The sequence below is a fragment of the Lactuca saligna genome, chromosome 4 (assembly GCF_052625555.1).
Source record: "Lactuca saligna cultivar CGN05327 chromosome 4, ASM5262555v1, whole genome shotgun sequence".
Classification (NCBI taxonomy): domain Eukaryota; kingdom Viridiplantae; phylum Streptophyta; class Magnoliopsida; order Asterales; family Asteraceae; genus Lactuca; species Lactuca saligna.
This window is the reverse complement of record NC_136420.1, coordinates 84,754,254-84,761,389: the sequence shown is the minus strand read 5'-3', so window position 1 is coordinate 84,761,389 and position 7,136 is coordinate 84,754,254. Positions and strand designations below refer to the sequence as shown.

Below are 7,136 nucleotides of genomic sequence, written 5' to 3'. Positions count from 1 at the left end.
GGATTGACCTGGTTCCTGGTGCGACTTCGATAGCCAAGGCATCATATCAGTTGGCTCTTCCAAAGATGCAAGAGTTGTCTACGCAGCTGCAGGAGCTGCTAGACAAGGGTTTTATTAGGCCGAGCAATTCACCAAGGGGAGACCCAATCCTGTTTGTGAAGAAGAAGGACGGGTCGCACCGCATGTGTACAGACTACCGGGAGTTGAACAAGGTAACGGTGAAGAACCGTTACCCACTTTGGAGGATAGATGACTTGTTTGATCAGCTTCAAGGAGTATCTTGGTTTTCCAAGCTTGATCTATGGTCTGGATAGCACCAAATGCGGATCAGGGATGAGGATGTGCAGAAGACTGCTTTTAGGACCCGCTATGGTCATTATGAGTTCGTGGTGATGTTGTTTTGGCTCACCAATATTCTAGCCACGTTCATGGATCACATGAACAGCGTGTGCAAGCTGATGTTGGATCGGTTTGTGATAATATTCATAGACGATATCTTGGTTTATTCAAAGACTCAGGATTAGCACGACGAGCACCTTGGAGAGGTGCTAGAGACACTGAGGAGGAATAAACTTTTCGCGAAGTTCTTCAAGTGTGAGTTCTGGTTGCGCAAGGTGCAATTCCTTGGATACCTTGTCAACTAGAAGGGTATACTTGTAGATCCAACCAAGATAGAAGTCGTGATGTAGTGGGAGGTCCCGAGGTCTCCATCTGAGATTTGGAGCTTCCTAGTTCTAGCAGGGTATTACAGGAGATTCATTCATGATTTTTCCAAGATAGCAGTACTGCTTAATCGACTGACTAAGAAGTCACTGGCATTTCGTTGAGGTCCTGAGCAGCAGTCAACATTTGAGACGCTAGGGTAGCGACTATCTGAGGCACCGATTCTTACCTTGCCAGATGTGTGAGTTGTATCTTGCTAATCGGTTTCACATTGATAATATGTAAACACACTAGTAACTTGGTATTATAAAACATATTGTTGTGTGTGATTTGGTTAGTAAGTGCAAGCAAGCATTGTATCAATGTTTATCCGTTCCTTTTATTCAAAGTAGAATAAAAGCGATATCTTTGGGCCCCTCGATGGTTTAGTGATGACAAACGTAAATGCTCGGCCGGGCTAGGGCTAATTTGATTTGTTCAATTAGTCAGTCGTCATAAATCGGAAATCGAGATATAGTACAAAGAGAATGGTTTGAAATCATATCTCATATGATATCTAGAATGGAGGAATATATGATCCCTTATCTAAGGACACGCGTATCTGATAGGATCAGAGTTGACAGCGGCTTTGGAAAGCTATGATTGCAGATCAGAATCTGAAGTCATACGCAAAATAGTTATTAGACTTATCCATCTACTAGAAAAACAGCCTTTTACGACGTGCAATTTATGATATGCAGTGATTTACGATACGCAAAAGTGTGTGATCTTAAAATAATGTCATCTCTGTATAAATTTTAAGGATCTAGGGCGCGCATTTTTGCGAGCCCTTAAATTAGTGTCTAAAAAGAAAACACGGAAGGCGCCTATAATCAAATGTGTATCGTCTGAGGGTGTCGCTTTATAAATTTTAATAGAAACGCGCGTTCCATCCTTTAATAGTTAGGGTAAAATGAAATCCTAAAAAATTAAAAACCCCACCTTCCTTTTTCTTCCTTTCCCTCTTACCCTAATTATCAACACTCCTTCCTTCCCCCTCCCAACATTGACTGCCGCCTACTTCTTCCCTCACACTTCCTGGTCGTCGACGTCGATAAAGGCAGCACACCACCAACCAACAACCTTCACTCTCTCCTTCTCCTTTTCTCTGTAAACCCTAATCCACCTCCACCACTACCGAATCCCTTTTGTTTATCCTAAAGGAATAACACAACCAAGCTCGTATTTCAGATCAAGTACTCCGGCGTGGAGTTAAAAATAAAGGGCCCGCTTCAGATTCACATCCTCGCTGACGTGCAAGTATCATTATCTAGGGCTTTTTCAAGGAGTACTCTACCTCAACTAACCTGTGACCTCAGATCATCTCTTTCCACCGACGACCTCGGGCTCACTTCACCTCACTAGAGACTACAACGATTGCTCAAGTTTACAAGCCCTAGATTAGATTAAGGTAAATCTTGGTTTACAAGCCCTACTCTATCATGACCTCGACACTCCTCAACAACACCACTAATTGGATCTCCGGAAATGTATAGGGCCTTGGTAGGCCCGTTTGATTCTGTGCTAATAATGATGTTAACTATTAAAGATGCTTCTAAATGGTGGAGTATATTAAATGTCTCTCTTATTTGGCAAGATTGAATATTCTACCTTCTCGCTCTTCTCTATAGCCTCACTGCGATTGTCGCTATGGTGATTTCTCTTTTTGATTTTGTTACAGTTTCCATGATTTGTTGAGTTTCATGTTTTTGTTCCTAGGGTTCGTTTTAGAGCGATACCTTTTTTCCTATCAGTAAAACTGAGAAGTTAAGTCGCGAAATTCGATTGATTCATAACAGATTCTGATCTTTATATTTTCTCTTGTAATAATTGATTAAAATGAGTAGTATGAAGAAGATTACTCATAAATTTCATGATTTTGTGACATCTACAAATGCAATTGATTCAAATTCAGCAAACAGTACAAGACTATGATATCAACAAAAGTATCATCTACAACATGTATTTCTTGCTATTATTTTGTGTAAAATAGAATAATCGAATTCAGCAAACAGTACACTTTTTTTTTATGTATTTAGCCTTTTGCAGATTCCTGTGGACAAAGTCAAAACATATTCCTTTCAGCTTTTCATTGAGTAATCAAATTGCATTGGTTAACCATAATCTTCACAACCAATGACATCATTATCAACCATATTCGGTTCATGAATACTTTTCCTCTACAAATAAAAGATCATCTTCCTCTTTTAGTGACTTTTTCTAGAGAAAATTGTGCTTTTAACTTTGTTACATTTTTATATTTCATGTTCCAAAATTTATCATTTTTTTGGTTCAACCGGTCAAGTTGTGACTGCAGGGTGAGACAAAAAGATAAAATGTTGGGATTCAAGGTCAACAAAGACTCTTACCGCTGTAAATACTGTTAATACAGGGGTCAAATCTATGGCACTAAGTGGTCCCTTTTCGTTATCCTCTGCATTTAGGGATTTGATATCTTCATCTTGCAGTGCCAAATTCGTTAACTTTGTGATGATGTTTTTTTTTATTGTGTAGATTATTTGATATCAAAGGTGATCAAGGTTCTTCCACAAGAGATTGAGACACTAAGAAAACCAAAATGGGATGCTGTGTTGGTGAGCCAATATCTTTCTGATCTAAGAGAAGTCAAAAAACAGGGGCGAAAAGAGAGAAGGAACAAGGAAGCTCAGGGTGTTCTTGCAGCTTCAACTGCTGTTGCTGCAACTTCTTCCAGGATTTCATCTTTCAGGAAAGATACACTTAAAGAATCCGCTCACTATGAGGTAGTTGACTCTCATTCTGTTAAAAAAATAGTAGAATTAGATGCAAGAAGTAGCAACATACTTTCATTGATCTGTTTTCATAATGAAATGAAGTTATATTGATTCTTATTTTGTGTTCAGAATAAGTTGAAGATAAAAGCTTTTGGAGGGAGATCTGCAGTTCATTGATTCTTCACCATCAACTTTAGATTACAAAGGGAATTCTAGGGTTTGTGATGTTTTCAGACAGGAGGAAACAGTTTTGAATCCGGTTATTATATGTTCTAGTTGCAAGGTTAGCTTAACCTTCAATAATGGAAATGAATAGTTCTAATCTCTTTTTTTTATCCTCCTAACTGTATTTTAATATTTTATCTGGTAACAGGTTACAGTTCACATAGATTGTTATCGTAGTCTGAAAGATTCTACAGGTCCATGGTTTTGTGACTTATGTGAAGATTCATTGTCTTCTAGAAACAGGGGGCGGTCCCATCTTTCAGTTACTCAGAGAAGGCGTCTCGTGTAGCGGAATGTTGCTTATGTGGTGGCAATACTGGTGCTTTTAGGAAGTCAACTGATGGTCAATGGGTCCATGCCTTCTGTGTTGAGGTAATATTCTTTGATTGTGATTCTTACTTGTGTTCCTTTTGTATTATATGGTGATTAATAGTTCTTTTTGAATTTTGTATGTGAATCCTAATGCCCCTCCTGACCTTGGTAGTATGCTTAGTTTCTGATACAAAACAAAACATGAATACTTATCACTTGTCAATTGTCATACTCAATTGGAATCGGAATTCGCGATACCATTCCATGGTAAAAATCTTTACCTCAACCCGTGGTTGTCCTGCAAGAAGCTTAGAAACAGTTGTGCCAACTACTGCATGACCAGCTTCATGTCGAGCCACTACTGCTTTCTCAGTGCCTTGTAACTTGGTTGTTTTCTTTTCAATCCCCTGTTTATTATCAAAAAGTAAATCATATAATGCATATAAAATCTTTTTAATTTACAAGAAAAAGAATATAATTACAGCAATGGAACTCTCCACTGCTTGGATAAAGTCCATTTTTCTCCACCACTAGTTTACTTTGTCTCCCTGCCAACAAAGCCGCTTCATTTACTAAATTAGCAAGGTCTACCCTGCATACCAAACCAAAAAATATATTTCAAAAAAAGAACAAGGGTAGTTTTGGAAATAAAAAAAAAGATGATTTTTTTATTACCCGGTGAAACGGTGGTCATGGAAGCAATTTTAGCAAGGTCAACATTCTCTCCTAAAGGGAGCTCTTTCTTGTAAACATGCACATTCAGAATAGCTTGTCTTCCAACCCTATCCGGTGTTTCTACCTAAAATAACAAAAACTTAAGTTACCATTTTTGTTGTTCTTTTAAAAAAAAAAAAATACGATGTTTCCCTTGTTTGCAGCCACAAAGTTGGCGCATGTATAAAGATTGGTGAGATTAATACGAGTTTCTTCCATCCCATTTTTTATTTTTTCTTTTTTCATTGAACTTTATTTTTAATAAATAATTGTATCCTATAGTGCAATTATGGTCACTGTCAAAGCACATTTCATCCTACTTGTGGCAAAAGTACTGGATTCTTTATGAATGTGAGAACAAGTGGTGGAAAAATACAACACAAGGCTTACTGTGAGACGCACAGGTGGAGAGGAAAAAGGTGATATATTATTATTATTTACCATAACATTAATCACTATCAACCTTCTTGTTTTTTTGTTTCTAATTTTTATCAAATATTATATTAGTTTCTTACAATACTTTATTTGTTGCTTATTCTAGTCCGAGACTCAAAAACATGGAGTTTAAGAATGGAATTCTCTGTTATATTCCTGTTTATAAAAACATTATTTGAATCCAAAATCATAACTTTTTTTCTTAAAATTGTCATGCAGGTTGAATTGAAGAGATTACGCCTCATCTGTGAGAGAATTATCAGACGTGAGAAATTGAAGGTAAGCCACATATTTGATTATACATACATACATAGACTAACTGACGGGATTATGTTGATGATTGTAGCGTGAATTGGTGATTTGTTCACATCACATGCTTCATTGGAACAGAGAGTCAGTATGTTTATCTTCTTCATCTATACCCCCCCCCCCCCCCCGGGTGGGGTTTGCACTGGTTGTGTGTCACCAGATGTTAGTTCATAATCAGCTACAACTTACTTAAGAGGAGTATACACAAATAGCTACAAATCATGCATTGAAACCATCATCCAAAGATCCGATGATAGAGCTAGGACACCAAATTCTTTTCTTTACAAGTAACTATCTTTATCTTCTGGGATATGCATCTCACAACCATTTGTTTCTATGACCTCTTATGTTTAGAAAATAGAGAAAAGTGTAGTTGCTTGTTTGGATAAACTCATTATGACAGTATGTGTGATTTCCTTCTTCAAAACTCAGTCAATTTTATTTCACCATAACTAACTGTTTCCATCTACCAAATTGTTATCATATCTTGAGAAATATACAATCTTTTATGTAATAGGTAGAAAACTAGATCTCATGCTTATGCCTTTTTGTTGTAAATGACATATTAATTACATGTCTTGTGGTTTATTGTAAGTTATATATAATGATGATGAGATTGTTTTATTAATTAACTAGTTGATTGTTCCTAATGCAATTTGATTTTCACTGATTAGGTGCGAAACAAAAGCTGGCAGAATTTATCTCTGAATCGGGTAATATGTGTTGTGCAGGTTGTGCAACTCCAGATCCAAAATGGGTGTAAGTCCTAATTTTCAGATGCATGCTTGCAGTTCGACATCAAAAACAAACCCTCTCCTCTTTCTTCATAAACTCCATGTTTGGGTGTCCAGATCTGTAAGGTTTGGAGCATTTATATGCATCAAGTGTTCACGGGAACATAGAAGCCTTGGGGTTCATATATCAAAAGTAAGCCCTTGTTTCTTAATTTTTCAACTTTCTCAACTTACAACATCGATTATATACCAAATATTTACAATGAAGTTGACTCCACACTCCACACATAGGTGTTATCAGTGAATCTAGACGAGTTGACACATGAAGCACTCAAACAGTGTCCTTATGCCAAGAAGCACTCAAACAGTGTCCTTATGCCAAGTATCAGCCATGCATTTCGCAATAGCTGGAAAAAGAAAGAAAATGAACACAAACCACCTCCTAAGACTAGCAACTCAATGGTAATTACTAATTTGTTTGTGTTAATTGTTATAATATTATATATATATATATATATATATATATATATATATATATATTATATATATATATATATATATATATATATATATATATATATATATATATGTCTGATAATTTGTGTATAGGCAGGTATGATTCCTTCTAGACCTTTAAAACTTCTCAACACTTCTAGGTTTATCTTCTAAATTCCCATTGCATCAACAGAAAGCCTACACCCAACAATCCCATCTATACTTCCATCAGAAACCATAACAGGAAGCTCCCATACAGGCAAAAGTAGCCTTGAATCACACAAACAAACCCCTTCACGAGCCCCTGAAAACACTGGTTCAGCTTCTTGTACAACTAAACCCACCAAGGGCAGCTTCACCAGATCCTCAAAAGCCTCAGTAGCTTCATTAACACATAGCAGATACTTCACCAGATCCAAATCGGTTAAAAAAGTGTTCCAATATTTCCCTTGGTGTG

At 36.9% G+C, this 7,136-nt stretch overlaps 1 long non-coding RNA gene across 1 annotated transcript; it reads left to right on the top strand.

Moving 5' to 3' along the window:
• The first annotated feature begins 3,224 nt into the window (after nucleotides 1-3,224).
• On the top strand, nucleotides 3,225-5,117 carry LOC145038650 (uncharacterized). The gene is made up of 3 exons (XR_013679478.1): nucleotides 3,225-3,464; nucleotides 3,585-3,738; nucleotides 4,989-5,117. It is a non-coding gene; the product is annotated as an uncharacterized LOC145038650 (long non-coding RNA).
• Nucleotides 5,118-7,136: the final 2,019 nt, after the last annotated feature.